We start from the raw sequence: 15,276 nt of genomic DNA, 5'->3' as shown, positions 1-15,276 counted from the left end.
AAGATAACAGGGAAGGTTGTAGTACTACAAGGGAAGGTGAGAGGGAGAAGAGAGGCAAGGTAGAGCAGAGCAAAAGAAATTATACTCATGAAACAAACCTGAAGATTACATCCAATATAAGAGAACTGGGTGGGAGACTTGTTTGTTTTTAAACAAATAAAAAATCTAAAAAGGTGAAGTCAAAGCACTTGCAATGATACTACAACAGACGACCCACTGCATTAAGAAGCTTTGCTGAAATCTATCTAAATATCCAGTGGCAAAGATAGTGCAGGAGATATTGAGGAGGTAGATGGCGAGCAGGAGAAAGATGGTACAGAAACAAAGGAACCATTTTATTCATGAGAGAGCACTGGCTGACAAATAAGTTTCTAAACTGGCTTATCTGAAGGTAAATAATGAAATTTTGACAGTAAATCATGTTTTTCTTCTACGGCACCTCAGTTAACAATGAGAAATTTCAGCAATCTTCTGTCAGTTTGTGTTCCCTCCAACAGATAAATCAAGCGATAACATCTGTGCACAAACTGGTCTGGGGATCTGCACTTTAAAATCAGCTGGGACTACAGAGATTCATGTCACAGTGTGGCTTTTCATTTACTTGGTAAGTCACAGTCCATTAAAATGAAGAAAGCGTTCAATACAGCAACACCCCAACCTCTTGTGGCATCTCAGGTTAGGAGCCTTATGCTAGAAACATCTCAAAACACAAACTGAAGTTAGGTAGCAAGGTTTTCAGAAGTGCCAAGTATGCAGCAATTTCCACTCAAGGCCTGCCAGATTTTTGAGAAGCAGGTGCTACTCAACTACAGATCTGGCTTGCTGTTTTACAAATCAAACAACAACTCTGGCACCCCTGCCCACCCAATAATTAATGACAATGCTTCTCCATGCCTCCACTTCCTCTTCTGCGTAAGGAAATTACCATCTTTTCATATACATGTACAGCAAATAACTATCACCCATGCATTCCTCCTTAAGAGAACATATTCCACGTTTCCACCTCACCACAGTAAAAGCATCTTCCCCAACAATACTGGCACTAACTTGAAAAGACTACTCTTAAAAAGGGGGCTAGGCTGGCATTACCATCCTAATTTTTAATTCATTGATTAACTAAAACCCAAACAAAAACCCCAGAGAAGCCACTGCAGCTCCCCCAGTGCTATTTCTCTGTCTGAGCCAATTCAAAAGCAGCATTCCTCTTCTGCCAGTCAACGGGTTTTAAGGAAGTTATGGCTTGAGGCCACTCTTCTAGTTTTCCAAACTCCTGCACCAATGAGTCAGTGTGCTCAGGATGTGCAAATGCAGTTCAGCCTCTGAACACTATTCATATTTAAGGCTGGTTGACCCAACTTGATGAACAGAATGACTGTTCACAAATACTTGGAATGAAGTCTAACAAGGCAGCCTCAAATAAATGGCAGTCATGCATAATCCAGCCAGAGAGAGGCACGAATCTCTTATGCAATAGGAATAATGGAAATATTGGCCTGCTTACCCTTCCTCCCCAATTTACTCAGTAACAGATAACATTCCTGGTAGGATTAATAACTGGGAATCAAGAAAGACTAGAAGGATTAAAGACTGATATACATTTCAATACAGAGAAAGACAAGATGTACTTCTGAATTGCCTCAGATTCTTGAAAAATGCTGCAACTACTAGGTCATGCTTAAGAAGGCAGGAGCCATGAGAAATTACTTTGGTCATTATATTTGAAAAAGAAAACTACATCGCAGAATGGTGTCTGGTGAGAAGCCTAATATGATTTGAACGCAGCATATTCCAAGGAACTGTATCAGTCTCTCCTGGAAACTGGAGCCAGACAGCTCAACCAAACTGCAACAATTTTGCACATGAGTAAACATGAAGAGGAGGTGCCTGTGAAAACTACAGAAAGGAGCAAGAAGTCTGTGAAATCTGCGTGTCCAAAGCTGAATATTAGTAAGATTTTCAAGACAGTATTTTGCATCTATAGGCCAAAGTCCTGAATAAGTGCTTACTGGAACACATCGTCCTTCAGGGGACATAGATTAAAGTGCTCTTCCTATTCAGGGAATACCCAGTAAGCTGTACATAATGCTAAAAAACACGGCTAGAAAATAATCCATTCTATGTCCTTCAGTGTGCTGTAGAAGCTGTTGGTCCAAAAGAAGGCATCAGAGTGGAAGATTATTTTCTGTGGCAAAGATGAACTTGAAAGTTAAATTGGGCCATCAGCACAAGTCTGTTCTTTACTTCCTCTTTCCTTCTTGATAACAGATCATTAATATGAGAGAATACTACCCTTCTCCCTCTTTTGAAGAAAACGGACAGTTGCCATGGTTAGAAGTTCTGCCTGAAATTCAAGAAAAAGTTTTAAATACTGTAAGGGCAACAGACCTCCGCCACTTCTGTTCACTTTTGCAACCAGCTTGCTGTAAATATCAGATTCTTACACTTCATGAGCTTGTGTCTGCCTCTGAGCTACCTAACTTCCTAGATTTTTAAGTATCTCAAGTAATTTCATGCTGTAAAATAGGGTTCCTTAATTATTTGACACCTACAGTGATCTGATTTGACTAAATAATGCAGGCACCTTGTCTGGTAGCATTTCATAGAATCATAGAATCGTTAAGGTTGGAAAAGACCCTTAAGATCACCGAGTCCAACCGCTAACCTATTACTGCCAAGTCCACCGCTAAACCACATCCTCAAGCACCACATCTACCCTTCTTTTAAATACCTCCAGTGATGGTGACTCAACCACATCCCTGGGCAGCCTCTTCCAATGCCTGACAACCCTTTCAATTAAGAAGTTTTTCCTAATGTCCAACCTAAACTTCCCCTGGCGCAGCTTGAGGCCATTATGTCTTGTCCTATAACTTGTTACTGGGGAGAAGAGACCGACTCCCGCCTCACTACAACCTCCTCTCAGCTAGTGTAGAGAGTGAGAAGGCCTCCCCTCAGCCTCCTCCAGACTAAACAACCCCAATTCCCTCAGCCGCTCCTCATAAGACTTGTGCTCTAGGCACAACTTTGTTGCCCTTCTCTGGACATGCTCCAGCACCTCGATGTCCCTCTTGTAGTGAGGGGCCCAAAACTGCACACAGAACTCGACGTGCATCCTCACCGGTGCCAAGTACAGGGGCACGATCACCTCCCTGCTCCTGCTGGCCACACTATTCCTGACACAAGCCAGGATGCCATTGGCCTTCTTGGTCGTCTGAGCACATTGCTGGCTCATGTTCAGCCAGCTGTCAGCCAACACCCCCAGGTCCTTTTCCTCCAGGCAGCTCTCCAGCCACTCTTCCCCAAGCCTGTAGTGTTGCCTGGGGTTGTTGTGACACAAGTGCAGGACCTGGCACTTGGCCTTGTTGAATCTCATAACGTTGTCTCCGGCCCAACAATCCAGCCTGTCCAGGTCCCTCTGTAGGGCCTTCCTGCCCTCCAGCAGATTGACACTTCCACCCAGCTTGGTGTCATCTGCAAACTTACTGAGGGGCACTCAATCCCCTCATCCAGATCATCAATGAAGATATTGAACAGGACTGGCCCCAACACTGAGCCCTGGGGAACACCACTCATGACTGGCCACCACCTGGATTTGACTCCATTCACCACCACTCTCTGGGCTCAGCCGTCCAGCCAGTTTTTAACCCAGCACAGAGAGCTCTTCTTCAAGCCGTGAGCAGCAAGCTTCTCCAGGAGAATGCTGTGGGAGACAGTGTCAAAGGCTTTACTGAAGTCCAAGTAGACAACGTCCGCAGCCTTCTCCTCATCCACTAAGCGGGTCACCTTATCACAGAAGGAGACCAGGTTAGTGAGGCAGGACCTCCCTTTCATAAACCCACGCTGGCTGAGCCCGATCCCCTGGGTGTCCCGCATGTGCCGCATAACGGCATCCAAGATGATCTGTTCCGTGACCTTTCCCGGCACCGAGGTCAGGCTGACAGGCCTGTAGTTCCCTGGATCCTCCTTCCGACCCTTCTTGTAGAGGGGCATCACATTCACTAGTTTCCAGTCGTCCGGAACCTCCCCGGTTGACCAGGACTACTGATAAATGATGGACAGTGGCTTGGCGAGCTCCTCTGCCAGCTCCCTCAGTATCCTCGAGTGGATCCCATCCAGCCCCATGGACTTGTGAATATCCAGGTGAAGGAGCAGGTCGGTGACTGCCACCTCTTCAACAACTGGAACTTCATTCTGCATACTACCTCCATTTCCCACCGCAGGGGCCTGACAACCCCGAGGATGACCAGTCTGGCTATTAAAGACTGAGGCAAAGAAAGGATTAAGTACCTCAGCCTTCTCCTCATCTTTCATGGCAAGGTTACCTTCTGCATCCAACAAAGGAGGGAGATTCTCCCCGGCCCTCCTTTTGTCACTGATGTATTTATAAAAACACTTTTTGTTAGCTTTAACGGTGGCGGCCAGTTTAAGTTCCAGCTGGGCCTTTGCCTTCCTAATCTTTTCCCTGCATAACCTCACAACATCCTTGTAGTCCTCCTGAGTCACCTGCCCCTTCTTCCAAAGGCAGCAACCTCCTTTTTTTCTTGAGTTCCAGCCAAAGCTCCCTATTCAGCCAAGCCGGTCTTCTCCCTCACCTGCTCGACTTATGGCACATGGGGACAGCCTGCTCCTGCGCCTTTGAGACTTCCTTCTTTAATAACATCCAGCCTTCCTGGACTCCTTTGCCCTTCAGGACTGCCTCCCAAGGGACTCTCTTAACCAGACTCCTTAACAATCCAAAGTCTGCCCTTCTGGAGTTCAGGGTAGCGTTTTTGCTGACCCCCTTCCTACCTTCTCCAAGAATCGAGAACTCTATCATGTCATGGTCACTGAGCCCAAGACAGCCTCCAACCACCACATCACCCACCAGGCCTTCTCTGTTCGTAAAGAGCAGGTCCAGCGGGGCACCTCCCCTGGTTGGCTCGCTTACCAGCTGCATCAGGAAGTTATCTCCCACACACTCCAGGAACCTCCGAGACTGCTTTCTCTCTGCTGTGTTGTATTTCCAGCAGATATCTGGTAAGTTGAAGTCTCCCATAAGAACCAGGGCTAGAGGTTGTGAGACTTCAGCCAACTGCTTGTAGAGCACTTCATCTTTCTCCTCATCCTGGTTGGGCGGTCTATAACAGACACCAACCAGGATGTCTCCTTTATCGGCCTTCCACCTGATCCTTACCTATAAGCACTCAAACTTATTACCATCGTTGAGTTCCAGACAGTCAAAACACTCTCTAACATACAAGGCTACCCCTCCACCTCTCCTTCCTTGCCTGTCCCTTCTAAAGAGCTTGTAGCCATCCACTGCAGTGCTCCAGTTGTGCGAGTCATCCCACCATCTTTCCACGATGGTGACCACATCATAGTTTCCCTGACGCACAATGGCTTCCAGCTCCTCCTGTTTATTGCCCATGATGCGTGCATTGGTATAAATGCACTTCAATCGATCTATTGATCTCTTTTTCCAACACAGGTATGCCACCCCCAGGCTCATTCCTAGCAAGCCTGGTTTTATCCCCTTCGCCCTTTGTATCTAGTTTAAAGCCCTCTCAACAAGGCCTGCTAACTCCTGAGCCAGAATCCTTTTCCCCCTTTGCGACAGATGAACCCCATCTGTCTCCAGCAGGCCTGGGGCCATGTAAATTGCCCCATGATCAAAAAAACAAAATTCCACCGCTGGCACCAGCCCCTGAGCCACGTGTTAACAAGATAGGCATTGCACACTGGAGGGTAACTACAAATCTGATGCACAGAAGACAGACAGTAAGCACTAAATAATTTGTGAAAAGGACCATTAACACTCAGCCTGGGCTCTCCCAGGAAACAGGACAACAGCGTTCAAGTAATCCCAGGACATTTGTCCTTGGCATTCTCACTGCATTCTCACTTTGTCCTGAAGATCATACAACACATGGGCTTGGGGAATTTTCTGTCGACGCGTGATTATTCAGAAAAAAAAAAATCTGAAAAAGCCAGAATTACACTCTTAGGCTTTGTGCCTTAATTACAAAACAGCAGATAAAACCAAAAATATGATTGCTAAGTACAGTATGTATAAGAGGGCAGGAAGTATGTACAGGTTTTTCAGGATGCCATATTTCACACTGTACATAAGTTTAGCCAATTTAAGATTACTGCATATGACTGTATTTCCAGAAAGAAAAAATATAATCTTATAGAACAGAACTTCCCAATCTGTTAGAGATATTTTAAATATCATTATGAAGTACACTCTATATCTAATTAGAAGTCTAAATATAAAACCTTGAAAATTTAAGATGTCTCAGATATTTCAAACTACAGTAACTGAACATTGTGTAGCCATCTTTCCTAGCATCATTTCTTTGTGGGCCTCGTGCTTTCCTTTCCTTCCCCATTACACTGCAGGATGGCTTACTCGCACAGGAGGACAAACCAGTTTAAGTATCCAATTTAGACATCAACCAATATTCCTGACATGCTTTCCTATCCTACTTTTTGTTTACTATTCTCTTCATACAGACAGGTGTAATGAAAGTCGGCTTCCACGACAGCAATTTTCTTATTGACAGTCTTTGATTCCTAGCTTTCTTCTATTTTATGGTTTCCACTGGCATAAAGCTTCAGTGGCTTTGTTTCTCATGTTCGACTTTACGGTGAAAAGCAACAGCAAAAGTTGTGCTGTACACTTCTGCATTAATATTGTTCAATTGGATCAGCTGTGTTCTACTTCAAAATGCAAACAAAATGTTTCAGGGAAAAAAACCACCACTGTCTTTTATGACTTATGTAAGAAGCTGAATCAGTCACCCAATCCAGCTGCACCCCAATGATCTGACCCAAGTTTAACAATGAAGGAAGTGGAGAACAGTCAGATACACAGTGCAAGAGACAGCAATAATGAAATGTGAGTATTTACACAAATGGGATCTGAAATGGAGTAACAGAAGAGCATATTTTTGCACCTGTGTTACCTGACAGTTATCCTACAGCATTAATGCAACAATCAGAATTCGTGAGCTGCAGGTAGAACTTAAGCTAAACTGAAAAACTTAAGTCCTTCATTAAACAAAATGTTAAAAATCAACATCTTATATGAATTTTTTCCTTTTCCCTTAAAGTGAACAGCACATATAAATTTGAATTAAATAACTGAACTAGAACTTCTCTTTTTGCCATTACTTCAACTTCATTAATCAATTATTAAATTGAAAATTAGGGTCATACAGAACTGATAAGTGTGGTGGATGAAGTCTAAATGCTTCCTTATACAGGAAACTAAAATCCAGGAAAATCTTACTGAGAAAAGACAGCCCGTGAACCAGATTTGAAAATGATGTGCTACAAAAGAAGGTAATAGAAAAGATATTTCAGATTTTGAAGATACGCAGGCTTTTCTGTGGACATAAACAGAACACATGAATAGTCTGCTAACATTTTAAGCAAGGCCTTCTGTCTGCAGAAGTGTTGCAGAAGCTTAGTACTAGATGTGAAAGGATTAAGGGTTTCCTTGGCAAACTCAAGTTGTTTACTTGTATAAAAGCACTTACCTAAAACTCACCACCATTTTGACACTACCTCCAGAAGGAAGAAGAAAATTTTCTTCTACCTTCTCCCCCACTGCAGTATTCTAGACCTTTGATGAATTAAGTGATAAGTAGCAATACTAGAATAGAAAAGTTAAGGAAAACACACTTTTTATCTTTTCTTCAGATTAGAATAAACCCAGAACGAGCGGTTGGAAAGTACATGTTTCAGGGTATCATGAGACCAGATGAGGAATATACTAACTATAAGGAAGAGCCACAAGCCTTAATGCCTTCTCCTTCACGTGACTGGAACATCCACCCACCATGTGGTCAAAGTCATGCGAGAAGAAACACTGGCTATGTGAATGAAGATGCAAGTCCACGCACACAATTACAGGGGGGCACGGGAGGGAAAAGTTGCAGGGTTCTAGGTAAAGAGGCAGCCGGGAATGGCCCTGGTGCACTGTCATGCATCACACTCATCTGTCTCACAAACTGTCAGTTTGAACCTTAAAACACTTAAGATAAATGATGAAAAACATTAGGACTTCAAGCATGGGGTTTTTAGGCTGGAATAAGACATACTGTAAGATGCTTATGGAGGCTTTACACTCACCAGTTTCACAGCTGCCAGCAAGACAAGTCAGGAAGGCTGTACTTCCTGACCTGTGATTGAAACTTCCTGCAGACACTCCTGGAGCATGTACAGAAAGGGCAGCCAACAGGTTGGGAACACCCAGCGCACTTCACTTGTTTCTGGCACAAGAATGAAATATACATGCTTTCGCACTGTAGTTCTCTTTGCTCCCTGCATCTCCCTGCTCCAGAGGGGATGACCACTGCCTAATGCCAGTGCTCCAGGAGAAGTCTCATCCATGTCCATGCCTTCCTTGTGCTGCTTGCAGTACAGCCCTTATTCGCCTCCTCTAGTAAATATTCCTCCTCTTTTCCTCTCAGTCCTCTTCAGATATCACCATCTTTTACCTACCCTTATCACCCTACACCTGCTACCCAACTACCTGCCTTCTCTTGTCCCCCTTCCATCCACCTCCATGGCATGGGGTTTGTATTTTTTTAAAAATTTGTTTTAAAATTACCTGATTGGGCTACTACTGCCTTCCTCTCTCTCCCCCCTCCTGACAGAGTCTTAAGGACAGGGATTCCTCATCCCCACACCCCATTCTCATTCTGCAATTAAATGTTTCTTCACAGGGTGGGTATATAAACATGTGGTAATGCCCCAGAGACACAGCAGCAAGAAGCAGGCCCGAGGAGGAACCGCAGGGCCAGCCAGGGAGGCTGCAGCCACAGCTCCCACTTTGGGATGCCACTTACACTTCCAGTTTCACATGCTAGTAATAAAACCACCTCCTTGTCACATACTTCTCCAAGGTAGATTCATGTGCAGACTCTTCTTTCCCCAGGGTCTCTAGCAAAAAGATTTTGTAAGTAATAGTGAAATCAGCTGAAAAAAACCCCAGGTGTGTTCACAGGAAGGAAGTGCACAACATGAAGGATAAGCCCAAACATGTCTGGTATCGTCAGTCATACTGAAAACACTTCAGGGTTGTCAAAGGAACAAAGGGGAAGGGAAAGAAAAAGAAGGAAACAGAAAATGTAAAGTTAGCCATTTACCAGTATTTAAATGAAAATCAACGCACTGAGTATTTTTAGGGTACAGCATCAAGTTTGACTTCTACTTTAATTACATACTTCATGAATGGTGCTCAGAAGCACACAGAGTAAGGTTAAGTAGAAAGATGTTTATTACGTAGTACACGAGAAATGAAACAGTGTTTGCAGGCTTTGCTCTCAATGCATAGAATTGTGCAATGTGTTCCACAAGTTACACCTCTTTCTCAGGAAGCAGCATGCATAAGAGATTTTTATGCATTTCCTGAAGTACTGTTACCTAACAGAATCCTTATCCACAGATCATTTGGTTTTTTAGACAGTAAAATATGAAACAGTATAGGAAAACATTAAAGTAGAATTTACAAGCTTCTAAAATTAAAGTTGCTGTACAGAACTGAGCTCATAAGAAACCAGCAGTAGTTTCAGGGTTTAGCTGTCCATCAGTACTCATGTAATCCACAGAAATTAACCCTACATAAATGCACTGCAATCATATCACTTACTAAAATCAAATAGGATGGATCTGTCCCAGAATGTTGCTGGAGGCAAATTCAGCTGATTAAAAACACTGGCCATTCATCTACATTGTTTAACACCACCCCAAAGCACATGTACTTAATGGGAATTCGAAAGTAGGAAAGTCAAGCTGGATGGGTCCTTCAAAGCTGAGCAAACCAGCATAAGCAGTAGCATATCACATTAAATTGCAAGTTAAATTATTAAAGCCATGAGAGGTATCACACAAAAGAAACCAAAGGAGTTTTGTCATTTTACTGAAGAATTAGGTATTGGACTTCTATTTAAAAGCCTTACTTTGAACAAAGGAATAGAAGTGTGAAATTAATACGAAGTAATTAGCAAACCCATTGAGAATATACTTTGTTAAGAAAATTATGGAAGGAAATCTGGGTAAAGTATATGTAGCTGCACATACCATGAATAGCAGAGTCTGTTGGGGCAACAAGACAATTTAATGCTGTAAAAATGATTTGTTAAATTAATTAAAGGTCACAAAGTACCTGGACCTCCTGTCAAAGTTAGCCTGAATTAGATATGAATATTAGTCTATCTGGTTTCATTATGAGCTCAAAGGATATTTACATATCATAATTCTGCTGGACTTACCAGGGGCTCATCACCAGGGAAGCACTTGAAATGCTGCTTAGAATTCATAAGAAGATCCATGAAACCAGATCCAATGTACTTAAGGTTAAAATCCCCATCTTGCTTCAATGGTTTTGGTACCACAATGAATATTCACAGATCTGTCTACATTTATGTCAACATTTAAAGTGAAAAGTAAACTGACATATTGCCTACCTGATTTCACAACTTCAGTTACTCTAGTCCTTTCTTTAAGCAGCACGTTATTCACTGAAGAGATCCCCAATTCTAGAAAGTAAGGAAGGAGGGAAAAAACGGTGTAAGTAACTATATATTACAGCTCCTGACGCAAATTATTTTTAACAGAGAGCAATGTAACTTCATGTTAGCAAGAAGGAAACAGCTACAAAGGACAATCTGGAGTTTCTCCAACTCTTTGCCGTTGCAGAGCACCACAGATGTCAGAACAGCTCAGCTACTGCCATTTGTGAATGAATACAAGGATTAGAGGCTACCTTGTTCGCTGCAGTGTTGGAAGAAACCTTCACTGACTTGTGCACTCTTGGGTGCTCTTTGTTCTTATTCTAATATGCTTACACACTGTTTTGTGTATATATATACACATAAATATAATTTTTATATGTGTGTATATATGTATGCCATAGTTGAAGGAAGTAAATAAGGAGCATGGGTTCAAAAGCAGTAACCACTTAGTTTTGGCTGCTCAGTTTGCTAGGATAAAACCTTAATATTCGCATGAGCTGGTGGAAAGGCCCTAAACCAGATGTATATTCCAACATTGTGTGCAGGATTAGCTAGATAATCCTTCTTACTGATCACAGCCTTCAGATCACTGGCAATGCCAGGTAGTTCAGGAAATAACTGGTTCGTTCTAAGCAGCCAATAAAAACGTGTAACTTTGCAGTTAAGTCTCATGACATGTGTGAGGTTTAGCAAACAAGTTTATTATTGTCCATGACATCTGCTACCAAGTTCAGCAGTTCTCAGTAAAAGGAAGGATGGATTACAAGAACTGCAGGCAATAACAGAAAGGAAACACATTCATAAGAGCTGGCTCTAAGCAACAAGAAGAATCACTGCTCTAGAATCTGCTGTTGAAGTAGCAGTGGATTATTTACCAGTGGTAAACCTGTATTCAGGAAAACAAACCCAAGAAATCAGAACACCCCTGTATTCAAATGTATCCACCTGTAATAACAAACTGTCATGACAGCATTCATATACCAGAAATAAGCTTCAAAACAGGCAGAAGCTGTGAGGAAAGCTGAAAAATTCAAACAATCCAGTTCACACTTCAAAACTTCATGCAAAATAAGGTTAAAGTAGTAATAAATTAAATTTTATGCATCTCCTATGTTAGGTAGGGCAATGTTTTGTAGATTTTATTTTTAAAACAAAAACCAAGCCAAAGAAAAAAAAAAAAAAAACAAAAAACAAAACACCAAAACCCAACACCCCTCTCTTCTACAGCTGAGCTCCCTGGTGTTTTATCTTTCACATTCCATGGCAAGACATTTGCTTGTGGACTTTCACTGGGGGCTGGTTTGTTACATTTCAGCTCTTCCTTACTCAAAAACTAGGGAACCAAGTCTTCTGTTTTTTTCTCAGAGTGACACAAGCCAGATTTAAAAAGTAAAATTAAGGTTGTTTTTTTTTAACCTGACAGTTTTCAGAAAAGACCGTCAGAAAATTTATGGACTAGAAACAAAGAGCTAAGGCAGATGAGAACAGGTAAGATAGGCTATAAATGAAGCAAAATGGTAAATCAAGAGAAGAATGCTGGGGAGGAAAAGAGGGAATAGGGAAACTTGTCTGCACAGCTTTATCTGTCAGAGACAGAAAGCTTTGATCACCTTTTTTGTTAGGATAGAAATCTGGGTGTTCAAAAAAGAAGGACTTCACAACAGTGGATTACTAAGCGGAATAGTATTAGGAAATGGCTGTAACAGCCTTCATGAAAATAACATTTGATGATTGCATAGCCCTGACAGTGACACAAGGCGGGACTGGAAAGAACGAGATTTGAGTCTCTTTCCTTTGGCTAATGAGTCAGACAACAGCTTTTTACTCTTTACCTTTAGTTACCTCAGAATAACGAGGAAGCAACAAAAGTAAACTTTAATTGACAGAACAATAAGATTGACAGATCGTATAAAAGGTGGAGAACTACTAGATGAAGGGCTAGAGAACTACAGGTCCCAAAAATGGGACATCTAGTTGGAGCAAAGCAGGCGGCTATCAACATAGTGGCAGAGGCACAGAGGGCAAACACTTGAATATCATAATGCTTGGGCTCCACATAAACTATATTCAGAACACCCTGTAAGTAGAGTTCTGATGATTTTTCTTTCCTCTACTAAGATAACCACATCACAATAAGCTATTCCTCAGACAGAACAGCAGAGCAACCAGCTTATAAACATGGGACACTGCACTGGTTGCCTAACAAGACAAACATGCATTTTTAGAGATCGTGTCAATTTTTAAACTGAATTGTCACTGAAAGTTGGCTACCTTCTAGTTAAAGACTCTGTGGACAATATCTGACATATACATAGGAGAACCAACTAATTTAGCTGTAATTAAACATGGATCTCCTCACTCAAATGCAATGCAACTGAAATCAAAGTGGAGAAAGAGTCACATTAGTAAATTTTACTGAGACAAAACTGAGGCAATTCTGCATTATGAGATGCTGGCACAGAGTACATATTAATAGCACAAAAAACATCCTAAAAACAGGCAGAGACTGCAATTCTGTGTAAGCCATTTCAATATGTAACAACATTTGTACAAATGTAATAATGGTAGATGTAAGAATATCTATATTTTTTACTTCTAAGCCAACTGTCTTCCTCCACCCCTCTCCTTAAAGTAAAACAGGCTAAGTAGAAAATAAAGTAATTATACTTTCCTAAACTGTAGCATTACAAATCTAGGGCCATGCAGTAAGAGCAGCAGGACAGAACAACAAAAGCCATCCTTGTACAGTAATATTTTTTAAAGTCAGTCACAAATGAGATCTGGACCAGTAGTTGTAGAGTCATCGTGTCACAGCTATTTAGAGTCCCAGATGAATGAACCCTGTAGACTCAACCCACATCCTAATGGACAATTTAATTCACAAAACCACTTCTATAAATGGTAGACTTCTGGCTTGAAAGGCTATTAAATGAACTGCCATAGAGTACCAGTCAGCAGAGTAGAAACAGTAGTTGTTTGCAAGTACTGCCAAGGCACACTACTAATCAAGCTGTAACCCCTTTCTATAAAGTCTCGACAGCTTATTGCAGACTTGCCCACATCACTCATTCATTAAGAATGTCAGTTATAAATAGCAATTGTTTAAGTGTTAACATTTGCATAAGAATTTTAAGCTTTATGCTTGTCTGAAGCCTTGCTTTCAGAGCTAACAATTCAGTATACTTCCTGTATTTCTAAATAATAATTAAATTACTGATTTAACCAGTTACAAGAAATCTGTAGTGTTGCAACATTAGGAGGTGATTTCCTCATTACCCCAACATTATCTGCTAAGATGATTTCTTATTTTAATTAGTCCATCACAGCTTAAAAGTCACATTAGCTTTTTGAGAAGTTCCGTATAAAACCTGTGCATGAAAACAAAGATGACAAAGTACAAATCAATATGGTAAATGACATACAGATTACCTTAGTAAGGTGAAGCATATCTATTAGTACACTATCTCTCCTACTGAAGAGATACACATTCTTTTAGAGAACCTAAATGCCAAAGAAATCTAGCTTGATGGGGCAGCTACAAAAGTGTCATAAGCATTAAGACACTTGAGAAAATTAATGCTGTTATTACTAAGTGTATCAAATTCAGAGAGAAAATTAGTGCAGCCCCATAACATTTTCGAAGTTGTTTTCCAATTACACAGAACAGCTTGACATCGGAAAAAGAACTTGAAGACACTATATATGTAAAGTGTAAGCTTTAAAAATGCTTTTGTGTCTTAAGGAAAAGTATTTCCTAAGCTAAAGAGACCATGAGCTTACAATAGCCAAAGAGTTAAATAGCCTGCAAACATTCAGTCCTTTCAACTAAAAAAAAAAAAAATCCAGACATTGAACTTCAGCAGTTTCACAGAACCATATAGGTTGGAAAGGACCTTTAAGATCATGAGTCCAACCATAAACCTGACACTGCCAGTTAACCACTAAACCATGCCCCTAAGCACCACATCTAAATGCCTTTTAAATACCTCCAGGGATGGTGACTCAACCACATCCCTGGGCAGCCCGTTCCAATGCCTGACAACCCTTTCGGTGAAGTAGTATTTTCTAATATCCAATCTAAAACTCCCCTGGCGCAGCTTGAGGCCATTTTGTCTTGCCCTATAACTTGTTACTTGGGAGAAGAGACCAACACCCACCTCGCTAAAACCTCCTTTCAGGTAGGTGTAGAGAACAATAGGGTCTCCCCTCAGCCTCCTTTTCTACAGGCTGAACAACCCCAGTTCCCTCAACCTCTCCTCATAAGACTTGTTCTGTAGACCCTTTACCAGTTTCATTGCTCTCTGAACATGCTCCAGCATCTCCATGTCCTTCTTGTAGTGAGGGGCCCAAAACTGCACACAGAACTCAAGGTGCATCCTCACCGGTGCCAAGTACAGGGGCACGATCACCTCCCTGCTCCTGCTGGCCACACTATTCCTGACACAAGCCAGGATGCCATTGGCCTTCTTGGTCGTCTGAGCACATTGCCGGCTCATGTTCATCCAGCTGTCAACCAGCGCCCCCAGGTCCTTCTCCGCCAGGCAGCTCTCCAGCCACTCCTCCCCAAGCCTGTAGTGTTGCATGGGGTTGTTGTGACCCAAGTGCAGGACCCGGCACTTGGCCTTGTTGAATCTCATAACGTTGTCTCCGGCCCAACAATCCAGCCTGTCCAGGTCCCTCTGTAGGGCCTTCCTGCCCTCCAGCAGATCGACACTTCCACCCAGCTTGGTGTCATCTGCAAACTTACTGAGGGTGCACTCAGTTGTCTGATCCA

The 15,276-nt window shown here is 42.0% G+C and overlaps 1 protein-coding gene across 5 annotated transcripts in view; it reads right to left on the bottom strand.

Moving 5' to 3' along the window:
- The window catches only part of CDC42SE2 (CDC42 small effector 2), a 116,736-nt gene that overhangs the window by 59,537 nt on the left and 41,923 nt on the right, over positions 1–15,276 (bottom strand). For 4 of the 5 annotated variants that reach the window (XM_075079593.1, XM_075079591.1, XM_075079590.1 and 1 more), the window contains one exon: positions 10,455–10,526. The exons of the other annotated variant lie outside the window; for it this stretch is intronic. The gene's annotated coding sequence lies outside the window, so the exon portion shown is untranslated. The remainder of the gene's footprint in view (positions 1–10,454; positions 10,527–15,276) is intronic. 5 annotated transcript variants of the gene reach the window in all.

The sequence above is a fragment of the Phalacrocorax aristotelis genome, chromosome Z, assembly GCF_949628215.1.
Source record: "Phalacrocorax aristotelis chromosome Z, bGulAri2.1, whole genome shotgun sequence".
NCBI classification, from domain to species: Eukaryota; Metazoa; Chordata; class Aves; order Suliformes; family Phalacrocoracidae; genus Phalacrocorax; species Phalacrocorax aristotelis.
The sequence above is the reverse complement of the archived record's forward strand: the minus strand, read 5'-3'. Positions and strand labels throughout refer to the sequence as shown.